General features: G+C 47.5%; 1 protein-coding gene across 4 annotated transcripts in view; it reads right to left on the bottom strand.

Annotated features, from left to right (window-relative positions):
• The window catches only part of ZBTB7C (zinc finger and BTB domain containing 7C), a 395,502-nt gene that overhangs the window by 301,318 nt on the left and 67,484 nt on the right, over positions 1–26,700 (bottom strand). For 3 of the 4 annotated variants that reach the window (XM_030810479.1, XM_030810477.1, XM_030810478.1), the window contains exon 2: positions 16,054–16,277. The exons of the other annotated variant lie outside the window; for it this stretch is intronic. The gene's annotated coding sequence lies outside the window, so the exon portion shown is untranslated. The remainder of the gene's footprint in view (positions 1–16,053; positions 16,278–26,700) is intronic. 4 annotated transcript variants of the gene reach the window in all.

Raw genomic sequence — 26,700 nt, 5'->3', positions numbered from 1 at the left:
CCAGGCATTGCAGGATGTCTAGCAGCATCCCTGACCTCCACCTACTCTGCCAGCAGCACTCCCCTCCCAAGTCTGGGACAATCCCAGCCCTCACCACCAAATATCCCCTGGAAGAGAGTGGGCAAAATTACCCTGGTGAAGAAACACTGTGCTACAGCAATGTGACGGGAAACCTCTGGAGGGCAAGGACCATGTCAGCACTTCTGAGAGACAGCTCAGTCAGTGGCCAGTTCAGAAAACCAAGCTCTGATAATCAAAACATAATAGATGTTGGCGTGGATGCGATAAAAAGGGAACACTTCTATACTGTTGGTGGGAATGTAAACTAGCGCAACCACTATGGAAAACAGTGTGGAGATTCCTTAAAGAACTAACAGTAGATCTACCATTTGATCTAGCAATCCCACTACTGGGTATCTACCCTGAGGAAAATAAGTCATTATACAAAAAAGATACTTGCACTTGCATGTTTATAGCAGCACAATTCACAATTGCAAAAATGTGGAACCAACCCAAATACCCGTCAATCAATGAGTGGATAAAGAAACTGTGGTGTGTATATATATATATATACATGACAGAATACTACTCAGCCATAAAAAGGAATGAATTAATGGCATTCACAGCAATCTGGATGGGATTGGAGACTATTATTCTAAGTGAAGTAACTTAGGAATGGAAAACCAAACATCGTATGTTCTCTTTCATAAGTGGAAACTAAGCTGTGAGGATGCAAAGGCATATGAATAATACAATGGACACTGGGGACTCGGGGGAAAGGGTGGGAGGGGTGAGAGATAAAACACTACAAACTGGGTTCAGTGTATACCGCTCAAGTGCACCAACATCTCACAAATCACCACTAAGGAACTTACTTATTTAACCAAACACCACCTGTTCCCCAAAAACCTGTAGAAATAAAAAATTAAAACAAAACATCAATTAAAAAAAAAAGAAAGCCAGGCTCTGCATTAAGGAATGGTATGATCTTGTGAGGAGGTCTAACATCTCTGGGCTTCAGTGTCACCCTCTGGCCAATATTTGTACAGGGCTGGTACTATGCTAAGTGCCTTCTGCAGATTTTCTTATATAATCCTCACAACATTCCTCTGGGGAAGGCTTTGTCCCTATTTTACAGCTGGAGAAATTGAGCCTGGGGAAAGTTAGGCAACTTGCTCAGGAGCACACAACAAGACAAAGCAGTTTGACTCCAGAGCCTATGGTCTCACCCACGTCGGTCTTATCCACGGTCTGTACTCCCTCCCTTAAAGCAGAGGGTGGGCCTGAGATGACCACCAAAGTCCTTTGCAGTTCTATGACTTTGCCATTCTTTTGGTGTTGCTGCTACAAAATGAGGGTTCACTGGGGGTCCTGTATTCTTTGTATTTCCCTGCCCCTTTAGGACACAGTTTGCTCATACCTTCCTTCACCCAATGATTTAACATGCTCCTACTGTGGGCTGTGCAGTGAGCCAGGATCCGGCAGTTCAGTTGTCAATGAGGTGTGGAGTTTACCCTCCAGTGAAGAGGCAGATATTAAACATCTACTTATAACTGTAAATAAATGAGACATTTATTTACAACTGTGATGCTATGGTCTGAATGTGTGTATACTCCCAAAACTCATATGCTGAAACCCTAATCGCAATGGTGATGGGATTAGGGCCTTTGGGAGGTGATAAGGCCAGAAGGGCAGAGCCTCATGAATAGAATTAGTGCCTTTTTAAAAGAGGTCCCAGAGAGCTGCCTTGACCCTTCCACCATATGAAGACAGTATGGGAAGGCACCATCTATGAGTATAGGAAGGCACCATCCTCACCAGACACCAAGTCTGCTGGCACCTTGATCTTGGACCTCCCAGCTTCCAGAATCATGAGCAGCAAATTTGTTGTTTGTGAACTCTCGGTCTATGATATTGTTACCACAGCCCAAATGGACTAAGAAGCATATAAACGGGGGCCCAACCCAGCCCAGAGGGCCAGGGAAGGGACCATCTAGCTGCTCTCTGATGGGTGAGCTAAAGTCAACCTGGAGAAGGCGAGGGAAGCCATCACCCCAAGATAGCGGTGTGCACACCACCCTAAGATGGGAAACAGTACTATGTGCTGAGCCAGGATCTGGGGTTCAGGTGTCAGTGAGGCATGCAGTTTACCCTCCGGTGAGGAGGCAGATTAGGAATTAAATATCTATTTACAATTGTAAATAAATGAGACATCTATTTACAACTGTGATGCTATGGTCTGAATGTGTGGATACCCCCAAAACTCACATGTAGAAACCCTAATCCCTAGGGTGATGGGATTAGGGCCTTTGGGAGGTGATGAGTTCATAAGGGCAGAGAAACCAAAAGGGAAGAGGATGCTAGAGGAGGCTGATGAGGTGAGCAGGAGCTTGTGGGCCCTGATAAGAATTTCTTGCCTTTATCCTAAAAGCAAGAAGAGGCTATGAGAGGGTTTAAATTAGAGAATGACATGCTCAGATAAGCAGGCTTAGCGGAGCAATTCCTGTGTGCTGTGTGAAGACTGGGTTGGGCTGGGGATGGTGGCAGGAAATGCCGGGGGGCCTGTCTGGGCTGGTCCAGGGAAGGTCGTGGTGAGCTGGACCACGTGACGACTCAGGAGCAGAGAGAAGCGGCAGAGTCCAGAGGCATTAACACATAGAGCGGGCAGAGCCACCGTGGATGTGATGCGAGAGGGTGTGTAGAAGCAGGGTTGGCAGACAGGAGGACAATGGAGCTGTTTACAGGACAGAGTCAGTTCCCAGGGCTGTGGGGACTATGTCAGGAGCTCCCTTTGGCCACACTGAGTTTGAAAGGTGCTGTGCATGGTAACATGGGATTGAATGACTGACTGGTCTACTAACTGATTAACTGATAAGTGATCCTGAGACCTCTTTCTAAGATGAAACTCACTTTGAGGACCCTGGCTGACTCAGATACACCCTGGACAAGCACAGATAGAAAACGAAGAAGGCACACATGCAGCAGGAATGCCTTGGAGGGGAAGAGCCCACATAATGGAAATCTAAGTTATTATTACTGTTACCTTATCAGATCTGACAAGATCACAGTCAAAGGTGGGGCCGTAGCAGCCTGTAATACAACATAAATGGGATCACTGGTGGCAGTTGGCCATTGCATTGATTCTTATTCACTCAGAAACTAAATCACAGGGCTAATGTGAAACGTATGAAATACCCCTTTTTCATGCACTAGCAATGAAAGGCTTTCACAAATCTGCAGCCAAGTGAATGTACTTACTGAGTAATAGGAATGTGCACATGGGCATCATTTTATTACCACATACAGGCCAGCTTCATCAAAGCTTTGATTTCACATGGAAGAAAGTGCTCCAGCTACCCAGGGAGGTAAAGAAATGCCAGCACAAGGCCCCAGGTTGGGAAAGTGACTTTTGATTTGATATCCAAGGCCTGAGGATTTAAACAGTGTGCATAACATCATTTGGTTGCTTGTGGAACCACGGAATGTCAGCATGGGAAAGTATCTCAGGTCATGTAGCTCACCTGCATGACAGGTGAGGGAAGAGCTTGTGGAGGGTCACCTAGTTCACCAGCAACAGATCAGGGACTGGAATCCATCCTTTGACTAGTGCAGGCCATGGCCACTCCTACCACTGGATTCAGGACCCGTAAGTCTTCACCAAAACCACCATAGGAAATGACAGCAAAAAGTATATCTAACAGCCCAGGAAGGCAAGCAAAGGACACTGTATCTTGGCAAGCATTTCGGTTAAAGTGCTGGGGGACAGAGCATAAGGACCTGGGAACAAAGTCTTGTTCCCTTATCTGTTTATAGATAATGCATACTCTACCTACATCTTTTTTTTTTTTTTTTTTTTTTTTTTTTTTTTGAGATGGAGTCTTGCCTGTCACCAAGTCTGGAGTGCAGTGGCACAGTCCTGGCTCACTGCAACCTCCACCTCCTGAGTTCAAGCAATTATCCTGCCTCAGCCTCTCGAGTAGCTGGGATTACAGGTGTGTGCTACCACAGCCAGCTAATTTTTGTATTTTTAGTAGAGACAGGGTTTCACCATGTTGGCCAGGCTGGTCTCGAACTCCTGACCTCAAGTGATCTGCCCACCTTGGCCTCCCAAAAGGCTGGGATTACAGGCATGAGTCACCGTGCCCGGCCTCTACCTACTTCTAAAAAAGATTTGGGGTGGTCTGTAATTAAAAACACACACACACATACAACAAAATAGTTCAGACTGACATCGGATTGTAGAGTTGTTTTGCAAAAAAAATTGGAAATGACCCAAGTCGGCCCCTCCATAGGGGACTGGTTAAATAAACTCTGTTCATGCATATAGTGGAATACTACAGAGCAATTTAAAAAAAGAAAGAAAACTAAAGAAGTGCTCTGTACTAATATGGAGATATTTCCAGGATATATAGTTAAGGAAATAAAAAAGCAAGGTGCAGTATAGAGTATTCAATAGGCTATGTTTTATAGGGTAAAATGGAAAACTAAGAATACATACTTGAATGTCTGTATTTTAGCACAAATAAACACTATGGGGACAACAGGGGCAGGGATGCAGTAGAAAAGGACAGAGGTGAGAGTCAGAAATCTTAGTGCATACCTCTGTAAAAGCATTTGATTTTAGTGTTTTGCCTATTCAAAAATTCTAATCCAACTAAACACAAGAGGAAATGCAATAATAACACAAACAACACATAGCAGGTGCAAGAGCCAAAAATTGTTCCCTTCTGCCTTCTCAGAAAAATGGACGCAAATGGTGCCATGCTTGGGGTCCCACCCTCACATCAGCCCAGAAAGTGGAGGGTGAGTCATCAGCCTCTGGCCTGGAGGAGGAGGGAACAGAGCGCAGAGAAAGCCAGGTCTGCCGGGCAGCCTGCTCAGGCTGGTCACAGTGGCCTGGTCTCTCTGTCTTTTCGTGGAAAAGATCAGGAAAGTTGGATGGTCTGGGACCTGAATCAGGCCAGTTCCACTCGAGGCCTGCCCTTCTCTGGAGGGCTATGCCCATGTCTGCTCCATGACCCATCCCCGAATCACCATCATCCCAGTTCCTGATACCCTGTGGTTCCAGGAACAACCACACTGTACTAAGTGCAGTGTTCAAATTCTCAGGACCCCACCAGCACACTTGATCCACAAATATACTCTCATTTTAAGGTCACATGGTGTATGGAAAGAGCACAGGCTGTGAGTCAGGAGATAGGAGTTCCAGCCCAGCTTTGCTGTGAACTCACTGATCCCCAGCTCACAGCCGTGAGCACACTTGATCCGCCGCTCATCCCACCCTCCCAGGGCCTTCCTCACTGTTCCCAGTCATGATCCCAGCTTTGGCCCTAGTGCCAAAGTTCTGGGGGTACGATGCCCCACGCCCTGGCATTGCTTAGCAACAGTACTTGGAGAAGAATCACTGGAGATGAGAGAGGGCAGGGCCCTCAGCTGAGGATGGAGGCTTCAGCTGTGCGAACATGCTCTTCCCCTCCCTGTCTCTTCTCTGACCCCTTCCTGGAGGAACAGGGGGGCAGCCAAACAGCAAATCAATTAAAAGTTACTGCTACCACCCAGATGTCCATACATGAGGTTAAATTAATTCTGTCTGATTAATGAATTATATCCATATTACAGAAAACCATGTTATAAAGAATTATGGCCATATATATAAACAGTTTTTTTAAGATATTAAGTGAGGCCGGGCGCAGTGGCTCACGCCTGTAATCCCAGCACTTTGGGAGGCCGAGGTGGGCAGATCACGAGGTCAGGAGATCGAGACCATCCTGGCTAACACAGTGAAAATTAGCTGGGCGTGGTGGCAGGCGCCTGTAGTCTCAGCTATTTGGGAGGCTGAGGCAGGAGAATGGCGTGAACCCGGGAGGTGGAGCTTGCAGTGAGCCGAGATCGCACCACCGCACTACAGCCTGGGGGACAGAGTGAGACTCTGTCTCAAAAAAAAAAAAAGATATTAAGTGAAAACACAAGCTGAAGAACATAATATTTAGTTTGATCCCATTTTTGTTTAATATGTATCTATTTTCCAGATCCATGGTAACAGTACAGATATAGACAGTGATATGGATGTGGATATGGCTATAGATATAGCAATTCCCTAAATTGTAGATAGTGATGATCTGTGGTGATGAGGGGTGGTATCATAAGTTCCTTCACTCTCTCATAGAAGTTAAATACTTCTATGTTGTTATTTTTTTCGATACAAAGCAGTTATTATTTTTGTAATTTGAACAAAGATCTTTCAAATTTACTGCATACCTACTATATACCTGGCTGGGCTGGCCCAAATGATGTCCAAAGTAAGTCAGAGGCTCAGGGGAGGAACCCCCCCTCCCAACCCTGCCCCATCCATCAGATGGGAACCTGGGGCCCGGGGAGGTCTCGTGGTTGGCAGCACACAGTGAGTTCACAGCAAAGCTGGGCTGGAATGCCTATCTCCTGACTCACAGTCTTGTACTCTTTCCATATACCACGTAGCCTTAAAATGAGTGTATTTTTAGGGGAGGCGGGTTCTTGATGTGCCTGGTAGGGAAAAAGCAGTGGAAATACTGCCCCTGCCCCACAAAAAAAAATTAAATTTCACTTTCCAGGACTCACTACATGGCCGCCAGGTCAATACCACCACTTCCTAAAAGTCAGCCATTGACTGATGGAAGATTCCAGACAAGTGTTCATTTAAAGATGAACCATTAACCGTAAATCAAAGCCCAGAGTGAGTGCTGAGTTACAAAACTAATTAGAATAAGTGGGTAAATGGATGGCTGGTCTCAATCCCAGTGGCCAGCTGACTGTTATCCACCAGGGCTGGGAGAAGATATATTCTCTGAGTCATAAAAGCAACACAGGGTCAGAGAAGGCTTCTTTAAGAAGTCTCTCTCTAATATAAAAATAATCACCACCATCTCCTCAAAAGGCAGCCAAAATGGCAGGGCACACATTGATCAATTAACAAGTGTTATTAAACCTCTTATTCCACTGAGCTTGGAAAGCCCAGTAGCCTGTTCCATTTGACCACCACTTTGCAAAGCAGAAAGGCTTTAACTTGTCATCCTGTTGGATCCCCTGTGCCCTGTTGCTGGTACTTTTTAACCTTCATTTTTGTGTCTGCAGAAGTGATTAGTGACATGTTCAGGGGTGTGCAAAGCTGACAGGCAGAGCTAGGCGCTGCTGCTGCCCCCATGCCACACTCTGCTGAGGGGCTGCAGAAGGAAAGGAAACTAAACAACCTCTGAGAAAGTAAAACAACCAAAAGTACAACCCAAGCCAGTCCAGAGTTGGTGCTGACCTGTCGCCCTCCCAGACCACCTGCACTACAAAATGCAAACACATTTTTCCACCCTGAGATTTTTGTCTTCTGGGTGCAGTTTGTGTATGTGGGTTTGTACATATGAATACACATGTGTGCATCTTTAATGTTTGACTCTTTGTACTCCTTGAAGTGTTTGTACCGACACTGTCCATTAAACTGTCACTTTAGGGTCAGTAAAACAGGCAATCTAACTATTTCCATTTAATAGATAAGGAAGCCGAGGCTCAGTGCATCTCGCCCCATGTCTTATTATTCCTCAGTGGCAGAGTGGGGAGGGACAAAAACTAAAAGTTGTTAAGGGCTCACTGGATCAAGAACTGTCCATGTCATCTCGTTTTGCACCTACAACAATCCGGGAGGGAGATGTGCTTTCCCCATGTTACACTTGAGGACAGCGAGGCTCAGGGAGACTGTGTCACCTTCCCCAAGTGGCAGAGCCAGAACTCAACATCAGGGCTCTCTGAGCTCAAAGCTGAGGTTCTGTGGATGCTGTGCAAGTCCACAGTGGGGGGTCAACTCTGTGCCAGGCACTGAGTAAGTCCTTTCCCAAAATATCAGTACTGGCAATAGCTTATGCATAGCCTTCTAACAAGCTCGGAGGGAGCTAAGCTCTGTCTAGGGCTCTTGAGGACAGGGCATGCCCCAGCATGTCTTTAAATCCTGGCATGGCCCAGAGCAAGGCACCTGGGCACGGGATGTACCTTGTTGAGGTCTCCACCACAGTGCCATCCTTTTCTAGGGCCTTCTCTTTCATTTCTGCTGTGCAAATTAAAGGGTGATGTGGACTTTTAGGTAGCATGAGCTCATGCCTACTGTTCACATCCTGAATAACTCCATGCACACTCAGTGAGGCGAGTCAGTGCCCCAAAACAGCTCTCTGCACCCAAGAAACCGGGCCAACTTCATGGTGTGCCTCAGGTCCCCTCACCTCCACTCAAGTGATCACTGCCAGCCTTTTCCAATGCTTCCATTAGAGTTTGTCATCTCTCACTGCCCTAAGGAGTGATATGATGATGAGGATGATGATGATGATGATGATGATGATGATGATAAACATTTCCACATGAAGGCTTGGGTGTCTGAGTCATATTTGGTTGCTTTGTCCCAGTGGTTTCTGTATTTTTAAAAAAAAATTGAAAAGAGAGGGCAGGACTGAGTGAGTGTGGGCAGGACGAGTAATCCCAGCCTTGCTGGGTCCTGGTGGGAAGAAGAAAAGGGGGTGGAGACAGAATGGAAGAGAAGATGGAAGTGGCTGTGAGCGCTGGGCAGGGGGAGCATCTACCCCAGCTCCGGATAGGGAGGACTTGGGCCCCCAAGTCAGATAGCACTGAAATCCAAACAAGGTTTATGTGCTCAGCTGCAGAACGTGGGCATGTGGAGGCGAGGGCAGTGTTCCAACCGTGTGATCCATAACCAACAAAGGGAGAGCCCATCTAAATCTGCCCCAGACTTCCAGGTCAAGGGTTCCCTCCTCCAGGTGGCCTTTACACACCACCCCAGCCAAGAGTGATCCCCCTTTCCTCTGAACCTGAACCACTCATTTGTCCCGTGGGCCAGATGGCTTTGCTAGCCCCCATCCCTGTGTATTTTCATTGCTTCCCCAATTCCATCATGAGTTCCCGAAGGAAAGGGAACTTCTCTTACTGCCTCTGTGTCTGAGACGGCACCCTGCAGACAGAGCCATGCTGCATGAGCCTCCAAAAAATGTTTGTGGACCAAAGTCTCAGAAAATGGTATCAAATAATAATCACACAACTTATCCTTCGATCTTGGGCTTTATGCTATACAAAGCCATGTCACATTCTTGTGAGGTAGGCAGCAAGTGATATTAAGTTCATTTTACAGATAGAAAAACTGAGGCTCGTGTAGCATGGAATCTGAGTGGCTGCCCAATGACTAGTGAGTAACCAGAAACAGTTCTGGAACCCAGGATTCTAACTTTACTCTGATTTTCCTTGGAGGGACTCAAAGTTTCTATTTCCTTTGAAGCACATAACAAATAATTTTGGGGCACACTGCATTACGATAGCCCATCCCCGTCCAAGAGGTACAGTGTATATTAGCATCACCAAGGCTCTGAAGAAATCTCTTTGGGTTAGTTCAGTGCAGGCTTCTCCAAACTTGCCTTACCCTGAAATCTTTTTGCATGTGACCCTACCGTATCCTGTACTGAGGAAATGTTCTTCTGTACTGTCACTTTCCCGAAGGGTAAACCACGCTCCCAGGACAAGCTGTACATTATTGGCATAGAAAGGCTTAAGCTAGATAAACAAAGCTCTAATGGTGAAATTTCAGGGCTCAGCCAACTAGTAGGAACATTTCCACTTCTTTTTTTAATCACTGAAATGTTCAAACAGACACAAAATGTTTGTGTATGTTGTTCACTAAAATCTTTTATTCTGAAATTTTTTTCTGAAATATTTTAAAGAAAATTCTGGACATCATATCATGTTGTCTGAATTTACTTCAGTATATAACACTGTCACAGCATTACACATCCTAAAAAATTAACACTAATTCCTTAATATTTAACCCGATTCTAACATATCCTTCTACAGTAGGTTGGCTTGAATCAGGATTCAAACAAGACTCATAGATTGCATTTGGTTGGTGCATCTATTAAGATTCTCTCAGTCTATAACAATTCCCTCTTCCCCATCCCCTTTTCCCCCTGAACATCAGTCACGTTAGAGAAAGAAATAAGGTTACTGGTCCTGGGAAGCTCCCCCCTGGTCTGAACTTGGTGATGGCCTTCCACAAGTCCTTGGCTCTTGTATAAATTGGTGGTTAGAGCTATCACTTCATCAGCATTAGCTTCAGCTTCGTGGCAAGAAAACATTATGGTCGGTGCAGTGTCCTCCCTTTCACATGGCAGCTGGCTGTCCCACTTGTAGCAAAGCATAAATTGATTTGGGGGTTTGGATGGCGGGAGGCACATCTTTTTGAGCAACCAGGTCTTCCCAGTGTCTCCAAAGTTATATTATATTCTAGAATTTGGTTCTAAATCCATCTCTAACCCAAGATCTGCTAATTTTCTAGGATTTCATGGAAGATGCTCTCCTATCATTCAGTTCCAAAATTCTATCAGTTGACCCTTTCCTGGTCTGTTTTTTGGTGACCTTTTACCTCTCCTTTGTTTTTATTTTCGTTTTTAAGAAAAGCCATTTTCCAATTACCAGGCAAGCCGGGGACCTCGTATTCCCTCCAGGCCAGCCCCTACCAGTGATTCCATGGGCTTAGCTAAAGTCCCAGGGTCTCAAAAGTCCATGGCTTCCTCCCCTCATCTCTTACAAGACAAGTCAGAATCTCAAGGAGAACAACAACACATAGTCGAACACGATAAATATGCATCCCAAATTTTTAAAAACCAAATTACACAAATCAAGCTTATTCTGAGAGGTTCATTTTACCAGGGGTCTCTAGTGCTCCAATCAGCATAATTAAATAGTAAGATCTCTCTAGAATTGATTGTGGTTTTCACATTTTTTTTTCATCCAAGGACCATTTCAGCAAGATGATTTTGAGCTAATAAGAACCCCCAAATTAGAAACTAATTAAGGAGATGGAAAATACAAATGTATTTGTTTTTAGTCGGGTACTATTTTTATCAGAAGAATCATGAAAAATTAAAATTGTTAAATACTCATATGAAGGTTGTCAGTCAAGGGCAATGTAGCTTTCTTCCTGTCCCTGCTGCAAAACTTAAGGTGATATAGCAGAAGCTGTTCCCCCGGGCTCCCAGGAAGCAATAAAGAGACTAATTTTAAAGAAACAGAATTTACCCACTGCTAGACTCAGTGAGGAAAGAGTGTTGCCATAATTCTCTCAAATCTTTAGCAAGTAAGATCCACAGCGCCTTTTACTTTTAGAGTGCATGTATACCTGGAAATAGGATTAAATCATTGCAGTACAGACTCTCATACCCATTTAATAGAGGAGAACATTAAGGTCTGGGGAACTTAAAAGAACTGCACTGGATCACACAGCAAACTAAGAAAAAGCCAGGTCAATAACCTTATCCAAATGTGCTTGAGTTTGTGACACCCCCCTCTGCATTGTCCCCCAAATGTGCCGTAGATCATCTTTTGAAATAGATGTTAAGTCACAGTGACACTGGTTTGAAGGACTCTTTTAGGATTCGTGACAGCCTTGAGAGCTTGGGGCCCAGGAGAGCCAGCAGGAAGCGGCAGCCAGCTGCTAAAGGGGGCGGGGGCTCTCCAGTCTAGAGAGGCAGGCAGCAACACAAGTGACCCAAATACCACTGCCGCGAGCATCAAAGGCCCATTAACCCAACCACACACAGTCAAATGTGGACCCAACCTTGAAAATGCTGTCTCAATGCCCAGGCCCGGAGAATTTCCATTTATCCTGCAGACTTTGCCCTGATTCCAGTGCAGCTTAAGCCCAGTTACTCTTCATGTCACCCACCTGAACCTCCTGATCCTACTCCCTCCATGCCAGGCCCAGAGGACATGGGATTTGCCTGGAGCCCCCATTCCCTATCACAGAATCCTCACCAGACCCAAGCCAGGGAGGCAAGGAGGACCTACAGGACTTACTTAGATCCATGGCGTGCTCCCAACTCCCAGGAAGGATGGATTATGAGCTTTCACAATAATCTAGGTGGATTCCAAACTCAGGAGGACTGGCTAGAGACCCCACACACACAACAGGCTGAGGGAAAGTAAAGATGTCAGGGAAACCTACTGCTGCCACCAACACCCAGATCCTTCCCCTCTCCCAAAGGAGAACAGGAGGCGAGGGGTTAATTCAGAGGCGCTCACCCCGGGGGATAGAGCACCTAGGGGGAGGACCTCGTGGGAACACCTAGTTGAGTCCTATGGCAGCACCATCTGCCATGAGATGCCAAGAGAAGGGGCATCTTTTAAATCAAATCTGCAGCCTCAAACCCAGCTCCCAGACCAGAAAACACCCCCAGGTAGGGAACTAAGAGTCTCAATAACATTTGATGACTTTATAAAGGACCTTCACATACACTATCTCATTTGAGGCTCAGAAAAAACCCAGAAGGCAGGAGCTATTTAACTCATTCTTCAGGTGGGGCTGGGCATAGGGGAATCTGGCCTTGTGGCCACCGGCCAGGTGCCAGCTACATGTGTCAGGGTGCCAGGTCAGTAACTCTATGTAACGATTACTACTTTCTGCCGTTGTTGGGGATCAGTGGCCAGAGATGCCATTCACAGGATAATAAAATGTGTACTCCCTCCAGTCCCAAAAAGAACAGCCATATTTTGTGACAATAAGATCTGGACTCCCTACCCTAAGGAGAAGTTATCTGAATTTTTCTTTCTGGGAAAAGCAAGGGGACGTGAGGTAGGAACAGGCCTTTGTTTCAAAGACTGAGGCTGGGAGGCAGGAGAGAGAGGGATGAAGGACATGGAGCTTTTAGAGAAGGATCCCTGGGTTGGATTCCAAGAGAGGTGGGATGACTTGGGACCTGGAGTGGCTGGCAACCCTCACTCCACTGGAGTGCAGTGCCTGGGTGCTGTCGGCCCCCTAGAGATGGTGGCCTGGGCACTCCAGCTTCCCCTGTGGCAGAGCTGGCATAGATAGAACACCAGCTGGCTGCAGGGGCCTCCCTCCTCCAGCTGACCACACAGGTCTGGATAAAGGGGCACCACAGGCAGCTGTCACCACCAGGGGCTAAGGCCCAGGCCTCACCCCTCCCCATTTGTGCTGGCCTGCAAAGGGGCCCGGTTCTCATGCAAAGGAAGAGTGGAGACAGAACTACAGAAATGCCAATTAGGAAACTTTCTGCCAAACTTAGCCAATAGGAAAACCCAAATTTGTTTTTATTTGATTTAGGAAAATAAAAAGAATTATTTCTTGAAATTGAATGTCACAGAGCAATTATTCATTATTTTATTTAGTCCTCATAGTTACCTAGCAAGATAGAATTTATTAGTTCCAATTTCAGGGAAGCTTCTGAGGCTCAGAGACCTTCAGGAACCACCTGAAGGTCCCGGACTCAGCAAGCGGCAGAGTCCTGAACCCAGTTGCTGAGACCTGGAGTCAGGGCTGGTTCCAGAGAACAGAAGTCACCATCTAGAATAAGTGATTCAAGACATCTCTTATTATTCAAGAGAATGTCCCCAGGGATCCATTATAGACATTTCATAGTAAATCCTGATGTCTAGCTCAGGATACCCCTGGCCCCTGGGTGCTCCTTGGCAAGATATTCTAGAGTCTAGATTGGTGCTATCCAACACAGTTGCCACTAGCCAACTTGAAATGTGGCTGGTCCAAACTGAGATGGTGCTATAAGTACAGAATACACTGTAGACTTCAAAGACTTTGTATGAAAAGAATGTAAAATATCTCATTCATAATTTTTATGCTGATTACATAAATAATAATATGTTAAAATAATATGTTAGACCTACTGAGTTAAATGAAATATATCGTTAAAATTAATTTCACTTGCTTATTGTTACTTTTTAAAATGCTGCTACTACCACATTTAAAATGACACACGTGGCTTGCATCTGAAGCCCGCCCCAGTGGCTATTGGGCCACCTCACTCCAGGTCACAAGTCTTGCCTTGGCTTCTTGCACACCCCTCCCCTTGAGTTGGAAGACAAGGAGTCAAGACTCTCCAAGCATTCGGAGAATGTCCTCTTTTTTCAACACTTCTCTAAATTCCTGGACCCACCCCTCCTGCCTCCAGTCTTTCTGTGTGCCCAGCAACTGCCAAAGCACTTAAATGCAGCCACCATTTCCGAGTGGTAGGATCCACCTAAAACCACATTTTCTGTGGCCAGAGAAATTCTGATAACCAGCTTTCAAAGCCCAGGCCCCCAACCCTGTTAGCAGTCAGAATCCCTGGAAGTTAGAAGGCACTTCTGCCAGCCTTCCTGGCTCTCACCCCTGCCAGACTGTGAGCTTCTCCAAAAGCAGAATCATGGAAACAGGCTAAATGTACTGATCACTTATTATGGTGTCAGCTGCTGTCCTAAGTGTGTTACATGTTTTATTTTATTTAATTCTCCCCAATAGTCTATGAGTGAGATAGTATTGTCCCTGTTTTTGAAGATAGAAGCTTGAAGCCTCCAGAGGCCTGTACCAGGCTCCACGTTCCCTCCCCTGGAAGCAAACCGCAGCTCATTCTCTGCATTTCTGGCACTGAGCACAGTGCTCGGTGCACAACAGGTAATCAGTAAACATTGGTAACATAGGAGAAGAGCGTTTGACAGACCCAGTCCTTGGCTCTTTCTGGCCTTCATCAGGAGGCATGTTGCCCATTAGCCTCCTACGACTACCAACTTGAAAGTCCTCACCCACCTACCTCCAGGATTGGATATTTTCTGCCCCTACCCAGTCCCCCATGATGCTCCCCAGCTTCAGCCCTGCCCAGGTCCCCAGCCAAGTCCAAGAAGTACAGACTACTTGCCCCACTGAGAGGTGGGGTCTGGGGATAGCTAGGGCCAGTACATACAGGTCATGTTTAAGCCAGCTCCCTAGCTCAGGCCCTCCAGTCATAGTCATAGTCCAGTCTGACTACCCCTTGCCAGAGACCCTGGAGCTCAATTCTTCCTCCATTTCCTTATACAGACAGGAGTCCAGTTCCGAGCCCACCTAGCGCCTTTGGTTGATCTACTTCCTAGAGCTGGGCTCAGCTTTCTAGATTCCTTCTTCAACTTATCCTTTCTGCCTAATTTAGAACAACGCCACCCAGAAGTCCTAATGTTCTGCTCCTCCCCATCCCTTGGCTCTGACCCTGGGGACCCTGACACTGGCCTGCACTGAAAAGGAATTTACCACACCCTCTTGGGCCTCCTGCCCCAGGCCACTGGCCCTTCTCCCCTTGCCCTGGTCAGTTTCCCAAGACCCCAAGCTATTTTTGCCTTCACCCCAGCCTACCATTTTCCCCACGGTGGAAGTTGCCAGGGTGGTACCTCATAGGACGCACACAGCAAAGACCAGAAAATCCATGGGAACAGGCTCTGCCATTGGATCAGAACCCACCTTTGGGGTCTCCAGCCTACTGGCTGGCCCCTGTCCTTCTAGTCTCGAGGCCCTGCCTTCTAGGCCCTAGAGACTTGCTTGATACTTCCAGCTTGGCTGACTTCCCTGAATCAACTGCTAGACCCAAGGTATCTGACAGGCCCCTACTGTCCTCTCCAGAGCCCTACTCATTACCTCATCCACCTTTGATCATCTGCTAATTGGCTGGGCATTCTTGAAAGAATGGGAAGACACAAAGTCTTTTGTTTTTAACAAGCAGGACTCATCCATCACCACACCTGTCATTTGACATATCTGAACCAGACCTAAAGGCTTCCCAACCACTGAGGTCTCCAGGTCCATCCCTCACACATCATGGACACGATGAAAGAGCTTCTTCACTTCTCGCTGCCTCTGTTTCTCCACTGTCATGAACTCCCTGTTTCCCACAGAAGCTGATGGGGAATAATGACTTCTTGATTTGCTACTCTGAGTTCCTCAAATATGACATGCTATGTCCATAAAGGCATCAGGCCTTCCCGTAAGGCATAGGAAGTGAACCCATCTAATGCTAAATCTTCCAGTGCTTGGCTCCAGCAAGCACATGGGGCAGAAACTAATAACTATAAAGCATCCATCTATCATCTTATCAGGCCTTAGTGTGCTTTGTTTGCATAGTTATCTTCCCACGAGTTGACATTTTATGCTTACTGCAAGCTGATATATTCTCCTACCTGCCATATCATTCATAAAGGATAGACGAGCCTCAGGTTCATTACCTGTCATTACACCGTGTACATGTCGCCAGGGGCCAAAGCATTGATTCTTCTTGGATCTCCCCAGCAGTGCAGCCCCAAACACCCAGGCTCCAGGTCTAATGGGCGTGGACTCTGCTCATGCCTCAGGCCCTGGGTGCACTCCACGCCATCACTTCTTGCTCTTGTGGCTGACCCACTCCTCAGGGTTGGAGAGAGCTTCTGAGCTCCCAGCTGCTCAAGGAGATCTGCAGGAAGAACAGAGGGCTCCATCACCTACCAGGGCCAGAAATACATGTCCAGGTTTTAGCTGTTCTCAAAAATTCTAGCCATCCTTCTCTTTCTCTTTATTATTAGGGCCTGCAATTCATGACTATACCAACTCGATCTCATCCAGGGTTTTCACTGACAGTGTCCTGCCCACCAATCCAGGCCCGGGCCTCAACACACACACTCACCGCACACACATGCACACACATGCCCTTCATTCCTTTCTTACCTCAGCATATTTCATTTCATTTGCCTGAAAGACTCACCTTCTAATCCTGCATCCAAACCCTAGCCATTGTTCAGAGCTTAGCCCAGACTGACCAACAGAACCTCACGCTGTTCCATCACCCCAGGAAAGAGAAAAGAAACGCATGTTCTTGCTCCACCTGTGAGATGTACATAGAAGTGCAAAGACACGTCTATGTGGAATATTCCTTAACTCTTCTAGCCCAGGTCTCCCAAGCAAGGCCTCTGGTGTTCTGTAGTTTGTGGGGGGCTCCAGGTAGGACACCCCACCTATGGCTGATAATGAACATCTTTTCATAGTTCTTCATCCCAGAGTGAGAGACAAAAGTGGAAACACAAACCTTGCTGGGATGAGGAACAGAGACACCGGCTCCATGGAGTCATCACATTTCATAGCCAAGACTGTGGCTTATGCTTTGTCAGGAGGGGCCAAAGTGCTTCTGGCTGAAGCAGCCTGCCCCAGCCTGGAGGTCTGCCCACCTCTGGACAAGTCCAAGCTGGCTACAGCCCTGCATCTCTGACCAGGCACAGCCTCCAGCTCTTGGGAGTGAAAGGGGTAGGCTCCTGGGGTGCCCACCTGGCTGTGACTCTCAGCTCCACCACAACCATGGGCTCCTCCAGGCCTCAGTGGGCCATTGCTGAGAAGAGACTGTGGCAGATGAAGAACATCCATCAGGACACCCAGCATTGCAGACAAGAGGAAGCCCCAGGGACAGGAGTGAGAGTGGCAAAAGAAGGAAGGGACACATATATAATGATTAGACTCTTCAAGCTGCTTTTGCATCCATTGGGGATCCATTTAGTTTCTCAGTAGCTCTGTGGAGGGGTGTTTGAAAGACTAGGAAACAGATGCACAGAGAGGTTGAGAAGCTTGCTAAGATCACACAGTAAGTAAGTGAAACAGCCAATTATCATTCTTTCCAGCAAGCTCCCTGGCCCTAAGTTAATTTCATCTTCCTTCCAAGTCACCTCAGGGGTGGGAGATGAGTGGGAATGGGAAGGAGGAAGGGGACATTGGCCTGTTTGCCCTGCTATGGGGGGATGGGGAGAAGAGGAGAACAATCATGCCTTTGGTTTCTTCCCTCATAGGAGGGTTGAAGAGGAGAAACCACAGAGATAACAGAGTGATAAATAAGAAAGACAAGAATGTGGAGGCTCCTAGTTAACAAGAGCAGCTCAGGCACAAAGAAATTGGCCGCAATAAACAGCCACTGCTTTGGGAGAGGCTAGGCTGACCTTGGGCCTCCCAGCAACTTGGCCCTCTACAGCTCAGGCTCCAAGTCACTTCTCTGCAAAGCAACAGAGGTTAGAAGCCCCTTCAAAAGAGCAAAACAATTATTATTATCTCCAAAAGGCACATATACATTTCATATACTCTATGTGTGGAATATATTCTTAAATAATAAAAATGAAAACAACTCATAGAAGTCTGCCCGTTTGACGAAAGATCTCAGTTGTTCCTGGACAATGGGATTCTCTGCTTGATTCCAAAGCAGCTCTTCTATTGACATAGCGAAACTCACAACCTAGGACATTCCTACTCAGCAAGAAAAGGCAGGGCCAACCTCCTTCTGGAACAAGTAACATAGGCCAAAGGCCAGGGAACCCAGGGTAGGTAGCAGATCCATAGAGTTTGGCAGGAAAATAACTTCAAACCTTAATGGCAGGCATGTAGCTCAGTGCAGCCCCACGTGCCCACCTCTAGTCAACAGAAGACTAGATATCCAGACTTCAGGCTCAGGGAAGAACAGAAAATCTGCCCCTTGGCATCATCTTTCTTTGTCCCAGGCTGTCCATGGATCCTCGTTCAGCCTTGGGACTTTCAGTGAGCCCTGCTATGTGCAGTAGATGCCATGGGGGAAGGAGAAGAAACTACACTCTTAAGAAGCCAGTCACCATCCCACCCCCACTGGCTGCAGGTCACCTGGCAGCTGTGGCCCCAGAGGCAAACAGCTACAGCACATTCATTTTTGTTGGGGTGGGGAGGGTGAGGATAGGAGCTCTTCCAAGCTCTCCTGCAAGGTGGGGTTGAAACATATTCACAGCAGATGGTGCTGTCGCCCTCACTCCGGGATTCTCATTCCTAATTATCTGTGCTGTCAGCAAAACAATTAACCCTCGAAGAAAAATTGCACCATCCACTCCCAACCATATGAAAAGGCAATTTTTTCCAAGGACAAGGGACACTTAGGGCAGCCTTGCACTTGGTTCTGGATCTCACCACCCTGGATGATCTCGCCATCCTCTGACCTCTGCACTCTGCCACAGGCATTGCGGCAGTCCCCCTCCTCTGGGCCTGCAGTTCCTTTCTCATAAAAGAAGGAGGTGAGTCTGTTCCCAAGGGCCCCCTTCAGTACCACAGTGCCACCACTCTACAAGCCATTTCTTTTCATCTGAATTTTCAGTTTCTTTGAGCTGGAACTGAGTTTCTGTTTGTTTCTTCATTCATTTGCTCACTTGCTTATTTACCCATCCATCCATCCATTCTGTGATTTTGGATTTATCATGTTGTTCCCAGGAGATACAAAGAAAATATCTGTTCAGCCTTCTTGACTACTTCTTGGAGCTCTTTTCCCCCGGAGATGTGGGCAGAGGAAGGAAGGATAGGATAGGTAGAGGTGGAACTGCCAGGGGCCTGAGGATGTAGCCCTGGCTCGGTCTCAGGCTGTAGGAGGCAAGGCCTGTGGCTGCATTTGGATTCTCTCTGAAGATTTAGCTGCAGAAAAGCAGCCTCCTCTCCAGAGAGCTGAATTTAGTGAGCAAGCCACTTCAGTCCCCAGGGAAGACCTGCAGAGGTGTGATGTGAGGAGAGCGGACAGGCTCCCATCCCATCACCCATCAGCGAGATAGGTCTTATTCGCCACTGTAGGGCTGGTGACAGCACAGGGCCTGCCGTTGGTAGGTGCTCATTAAATATCTGAGGCATGAGTGAATGACTCTCCTTAAAGGAACTGTTGTAAAAGAAAGGAGAGTTTTCACAGGGCTATGGCATGCCGCTTGTTACCTTAGAGGCCTACTATTTAAAGCCGGGATCAGTTGGTCTAATTCACCCATCATCATGCACTGTCATGGAAAAGAACACGAAATGAGCAAGGAACTGTGGAATGATTCACTGTCAATGCTGAAAGAGCCTTCAGAGATGGTGACATCCAGGGCCACATTTTACAAGTGTGATCTGGGGATGTTGAGGGGGAGATGGAGAAAAACCCTGCCGTGGCGGGGGGGCCTCCCTCCAAGGCCTCACTCTTGTCCCACAGACTGAGGAATGCATGATGTAGAAAGGAAAAGAAAGGTCTATCAGGGCCATTGTGGGGCTCGGGCAGGGACAGTGCCCTGGGCACCCAGGAAAGAGGTGCAGAAAATGGATAGGGGCTGAGGGGATCAGGGAGCTGGGACCCTCCCCCGACACCATATTTCCCAGTCTAAGCCTTGTGACATCTTTCTTCCCTCTCCCAACTGTCTACCAGAGCTTGCCCCCTCCCAGTGCCCAGGAGCACAGGTTCCCATGCCAGCTCATCTGCATAAAGGGATTGTGTTTATATTCAAAGTGGGCTGCTGCCCACTCAGAAGCTGCCCACTCAAAGGCAGCACATGTGACTGCACCCCCTGCCCAGAGCCCAAGTGGGACCAATGCCAACGTCTGGCTGGAGACATTTCTAAATATGAGCTTGGCATAAAGAGTCAGGTTCCCAGGCCTTCTCTGCCACAGGAGACCCAGCCAGGATTTTCAAGGCTGCCAGGAGGGACAGGGCTGGGGGCAGGCAGGATCGGGAGGCAGCCAGCTGAGATGGCCATCGTCCCCAGAAACATCGCCCGAACCCCTCCCTGGCCCTCCAGCCTCGTTAGGGGAAGAGAAAGGATTACCCTGCACCTAGAGAGTCTAATCAATTCCCCACAACCCTTGGCAGGAGGGACGGGAAAGCCACTGTCTGCTCAAATGTGTATGGATTAAAAATATACAAATGGAATATTTTTTTCTTCCCCTCTCCTCAACCCCCTGAAGCCTAGGATGCTTGTTAAAAATAGCCTTGCTGTGGCATGGATCCTACACAACCCAACGGCTGGCAGGAAAATTAAGGAGCCATTGGAGACAGCGCTGTTAAGTGGCTACCCCTGGGGAGTGGAATGGGGCGGGCCGGGAGGGAGGGAGGTACTTTCAAGTGTTTCCGGACACACTTCTACATTGCCTGGATTTTTAACAGCAAGCAGATATAAAATAAGTTCATTGTTTTTTACTGGAGTTTCATCCTTTGCATCCTCCAGCCTACGCTTAAGGCTGAATTCATACTGACTTAGTGACCCAACAGTACCTGCTGGCTGGCTTGGCAGTGCTCCAAGGAGACCCAGGACGCTCAGGCCACGAGGTGCAAACACAGCCTAGCATCGAGAAAACAGCACTGAATCAGTCAGTCTTGGATCTGTAACCAGCTGGCTGTGTGACCTTAGGTAAGCTGCTTGAGCTCTCTGGGCCTCAGTTTCCTTAACTATAAAATGATGCAGTTAGATTAAATGTTAAGCCAGGTACCTTCTAGTACTAGACGGTACTAGATCTAACTGCATCATTTTACAGTACCTTCTAGCACCCTCTAGAAGGTTTTCTAGTCCTAGCATTTCCTAATTTTAAGGATTGAGGAAAAACATCTAAGATTTGCCCTGTGTCTGTCCCCACCATAAACAGTGAGAGGAATTTGTCCCTGGGCAAATTCCTGCCTCATCTGTAACATAGAGTAATAATACCCACACCCAAAGGCTGTTGTAAATATTAAACGCAATAAAATAAAAAAGTACTTGCTTATTGTAGGAACTTAACATCCTTCTATTCCTTTCTTCCTCCTATATTTAGCCCACACTCTGGAGGCTGCATTGCCAGCTGGTTAAGAAATGTGGGCTCTGGAATCAGGTTTGTATCCCAGCTCCACCACCTATTAGCTGTGTGACCTTGGGTAAGCAACTTAATTTCTCTGTGCCCCGGCTTCTTCATCTATGAAACAGGAGTGGGTTGGGAGTAGTGGATGTGCTGCCCACGCCCACACTCCTTCCCCTAATAGCCTGTTGGGCTCCCAGTTTTTAATCTGCATCATCTTCGGATCTGGATTTTGGAACTTCCTTAACAGGCCCCCTCCCCTCTCCCAACCTCTCTGAAGTTCCTGGCCCACAGCTGCCTGCCACCTGCAGATTGTCCCACTGGCCTATCCCTTTCCCTCTGCACTCCCTCCCCCGCCTGCTTTGGTCTCTACTCAGCAGGCTATGCACCTGGCTAGGAGTGGGGCTTCTACCCTGGAGCCATGGGGATGTGTGTTTTATTTATTTATTTATCTATTTAAATTTATTTTTGAGATGGAGTCTGGCTCTGTCACCTAGGCTGGAGTGCAGTGGTGCAATCTCGGCTCACTGCAACCTCCACCTCCCAGGTTCAAGCTATTCTCCTGCCTCAGCCTTCCGAGTAGCTGGATTACAGGCACACACCTCCACACCCGGCTAATTTTTGTATTTTTAGTAGAGACGGGGTTTCACCTTGTTGGCCAGGCTGGTCTTGAACTCCTGACCTCAAGTGATCCACCCACCTCGGCCTCCTAAAGTGATGGGATTATAGGCATGAGCCACCACATGTGGCCGGGAAGTGTGTTTTAGATCAGTGCTTGTCAAATTTCTACGTGCTTATGAATCACCTGGGATCTTGTCACAAGGCAGGTGCTGTTCAGTAGGTCCCAGGTGGAGTCAAGATCCTGCATTGCTAACAAGCTCCCAGGGGATGCCCATGCCACTGGTCTGGGATCACCTTCTGATTAGCCAGGCTGCAGAGTGGAGGACGTCCTGGCATGTGTATGGGGAGGGGAAGGGGAAAGGGGGAAAGAAAAAGGGGACAGGGACAGGGCCGGCCAGTAATCCAAATCAGAGGAGTAGAATTTAGACAGAGATGGTATAATGGAGACCAAGTGTGGATTCAAGAGACAAAGAGGAAAAGTAGGAGAATGCTTTATGAAATCATGACATTAGCCAACCAATAAAAACAATGCCTATTGAGATCATGCAGCAACACAGAAGAATGCTTATAGCATATTAACTCAAAAAGCAGACTACCAATTATATGGATACTATGTCTTCAACACTGCCAAACGCATGTTTAGGAAAGCTGATAAATCATGAGGACCATGAAGGTCGTGCTATGGTAATGTAACGATATGTGTTTTTATTTATTTGTCATTTTCTGGATTTTCTGGATGAAGTTGTATCATTTTTGTAATTTAAAATTTATCTTCTATATACTCTCTGATGTCCACTCCTCAAAATTGCCAGTTATTCTTTGTTATGGAGGTTTTCTGTATTTTAAGCACAAACTGCCATTGTTGCAAAGGCTGCAAAATGGTGCATTAAATCTTCTCAGTCAAACCCAAAAATAAAGCAACCCAGATTCTGTTTTTCCTCTAAGCCAAGGGTCCAGCGCTTTGGAAGGCTGGTGCTATCACCTCTCACTATAGCAACAGGAAGACCTTGGTAACCCCGAGCTTACAGTTATTAAGGGTAAAAATAGGAAGTCTGTGGATAGCTGTTCAGTAAGAAGCTGCAGTAGGTGTGCACTGGACAGGCTGGGTTTGGAGCCCTTTCTTGCAGGAAATAGAAAGCAAAAATCAGACTCCAGGAGCTGGTTCCCGCAGGATTACTAGGAGTGCTTGGCATTTTCTTCTTTGTTTCCTATTTCAGGGCTATCAGCTACCTTTCAAACTGGTTTCTGACATGCGTAGAGGTGGACTCCTCTAGAACAGCAGCCTCAGAATTCACTTAGGAATTGGGCATGTTCATCCGACTCCCAAATGCCCACCCCCCAAGGTGCCCTGCGCACTTCAGTTGTGTTTTCCTGGCATACCAGCACCGCCCCCCACACCCTCAGACCTCCATCCCACTCTGTCTCTTCAGCATGCTCCTTGGCAGGTATTTCAGGTCCCCCAGTGTCCCAACAAGGCCTTGGCCCCGACCTCTGGGAGGCTGGAGGGGGTCTGGCTGATCCTGCCTGAGGTGCAGTGTCTGGACCCAGGCCTGCTGCCCAGTTCCTGGATCCATTTTGCACTCTGGCAAACCAAGTGCAAGGCCCAGCTCTGCTGCCATCTGGCTGTGGGACCTTGGACAAATCACTTCCCATCTCTGAACCTTAATTACATGATTTATAAAAATGTTAAAACGGGGTTATGGGATCTCTTGGTCCTATCTGGCTCTCAGACTTTATGATGCCCATGGAAATAACCATTTATCTAGTAATACAGGTGAGATATTTCACATACGACGATTTTCTAGACAACTGAAAAACTGAACATTGCCCCATTAAGCAACAAAATGTGTTTTATTTTTAACCCTACTGCATAAAGTATTTTTTATGTATTTTATTTTTAACCCTACTGTATAAAGTATTTTTTTAATGTTTACATGCTTCTCTTCCTCACCATGTTGGCCAGGCTGGTCTCAAACTCCTGACCTCAAGTGATCGGCAAAGGATACAAACCCTAAAATGCGTGTACCTTCTGCCCCAGCCTCACCCCACAAAGCACCTGAAGGGCTGAGATGCGGAACATAACTGAATCTTGTCTTGCCAACCCTCTGCCACCAGCATGAGGCTCTTTGCCATGCTGAGCATTTGTCTCTGCCTCTCTGCTTTTCTTCTTCTATCTGCCCCTTCCTCATAGTCAGTCTCCCATGAGTCATGCCCTGGTTGAGAACACCTGCCTCAAGCCGCTTCCTGTACCTCTAAAGCAGAACATGGGTTCCCCCAAAGCTAGGCAACCCGGGGTTCTGAGTGAGGGTGGGGGCAGGGGTGTTCTTGGAAATAAGGTGCCAGGCTTTAGCCATTTTTGCTAACCAGAGGCCCTTTTACCTGACTTTGCCATCTGTGTCTGTGTTCTGGATAGGAGAGGTTGCTTGCAGGCTGGTCTCTGGATAAGTGGAGTGTCACTGGACGGCTGCTTCCTTCTGTCTCAATGGCTGGTTTCCCCAGAGCGGGGCTAACAGACCATCAGAGGAGCTGACCAACCACGGAGGCCAGATGAGAAAGTGAAATCAGATTTAGAATTTCACTCCAACTCTACATCCCTAGCATCATCACCCTTTTCTTTTTCCTTTTTTTTTTTTAGATGGAGTCTTGCTCTGTTGCCAGGCTGGAGTGCAGTGGCGGGATCTTGGTTCACTGCAACCTCTGCCTCCTGGGTTTAAGTGATTCTCCTGCCTCAGCCTTCTGAGTAGCTGGGATTACAGGCGCGCACCACCACACCTGGCTAATTTTTGTATTTTTAGTAGAGATGGGTTTTCACCATGTTGGTCAGGCTGGTCTTGAGCTCCTGACCTCATGATCCACCCGCCTCAGCCTCCCAAAGTGCTGGGATTACAGGCATGAGCCACCACGCCGGTCCAGCATCACCCTTTTCTATAGAGTGATTTCCAGTTTTTTGTTGTTGTTGTTGTTGTTGTTGTTGTTTTGGTTTTTGTTTTTTGTTTTGCGATGGAGTCTCGCTCTGTTACCCAGGCTCATGGCAACTTCCTCCTCCTGGATTCAAGCCATTCTCCTGTCACAGCCTCCCAAGTAGCTGGGACTACAGGCATGCACCACCGTGCCCTGCTAATTTTTGTATTTTTAGTAGAGATGGCGTTTCACCATGTTGACCAGGCTGGTCTCAAACTCCTGTCCTCAAGTGATCGGCCTCCCAAAGTGCGGGGATTACAGGCATGAGCTACCACTCCCAGCCGTGATCCCCAAATTTCAATATGCTCTTGCCTGTTGCTTTTTCCCATAAAAGATAACGTAATTCCTCAGTTGAGGCTTTCTTTTCCCCGTTTCCCCTAGGAAGCCCTCCAGAGGCAGGAGGTTAGAGGCAGGCTTCCTCAGACGCAGAACTGACTGGCAGAGCAACACATGTGCACACACTCTCTCCTCTCCCCGTCAAGCAGCTTGAATCCTCACCCCGCTGCCTCTGCCTTGGCCCCCTGGGCAGGCCAGCTTCCACCAAGGGTTCACATGCTATGGGGTGGGCAGCCTCTTCCCTTACCTGACCCAGCCAACCTCTGCTTTCTCACCAACCCTACTAACATTCCACTGGAACATCTGAACTCCCTGCTTAGGGATGGAAGCAGCAAAGAGCCTGGAGGTTGTGGTCACAAAAGAGAATTGGAGTTTTCTTGCAGGGAGGTATGCCATTCTGAGAGATGTTAATACCTACAAAAAAGCCAGGCTCCAGCCACATGAAGGGAAGGTTCTAGGGATGAAACACCAAAATCACCTTGAGACCAGGGTGGGAAATGGTTTGCAAGACACTGAGGTCAACATGCAAAAAGGCAGGAATCAGGGCTGAGGAGGCCTGGAAGGCAGGTGCAGAGGCCTCTGTGAGCCCACAGCCTTGTTGGCCTGCCCCAGGGAGCAGCATGGTAGCAACGACGTGAGCCAAGACTGTAAAATAGCATGAGCCTTGCAAAAGAATAACTACCAAGAGCCAGGCATTTTCCAAGGCTAACTCACTGCAGTCATCACAACAACTATGCCCATGAATTGGCACCTACTTCCACTTTGCCATCTGAGCGGGGGAGGGGTGGGGATGTTATACACTGTTAGGAGTTGACGCCATCATAGGAGCCAGACCAGGAGGCAAGCTCAGATTTAGAATTGAACCCCAGCTTTATACATCCCTGATGTCATCCTAGGTCCGAGTCTAGCTCCCAATTTTACAGATGAGTAAACTGAGGCTTACAATGGGTAAGCAGCCAAGGTCACACAGTTTATAAAGGCAGAGTCTGGATTCAAATCCTCACCTACCTCATTCCAAAGTGCACCCTCTTCACTGCCACACTTCCCTGCAGACCACAGTTCCCCACTAGGGCAAGGATCATGGCTGCCTGACTGTTTTGTTCCAGAGGATCCTGCTGTCTCACAAATAAAAATGCTGCTCCAGGCCGGGAGTCGTGGCTCATGCCTGTAATCCCAGCACTTTGGGAGGCCAAGGTGGGAGGGTCACTTGAGGTCAGGACTTCGAGACCAGCCTGACCAACATGGTGAAACCTTGTCTCTACTAAAAATACAAAAATTAGTCAGGCGTGGTGGCACATGCCTATAATCCCTGCTACTCGGGAGGCTGAGGCAGGAGAATAGCTTGAACCTGGGAGGCAGAGGTTGCAGTGAGC

The sequence above is a fragment of the Nomascus leucogenys genome, chromosome 4 (assembly GCF_006542625.1).
Source record: "Nomascus leucogenys isolate Asia chromosome 4, Asia_NLE_v1, whole genome shotgun sequence".
NCBI lineage: Eukaryota > Metazoa > Chordata > Mammalia > Primates > Hylobatidae > Nomascus > Nomascus leucogenys.
This window is presented reverse-complemented; position numbering and strand designations above follow the sequence as displayed.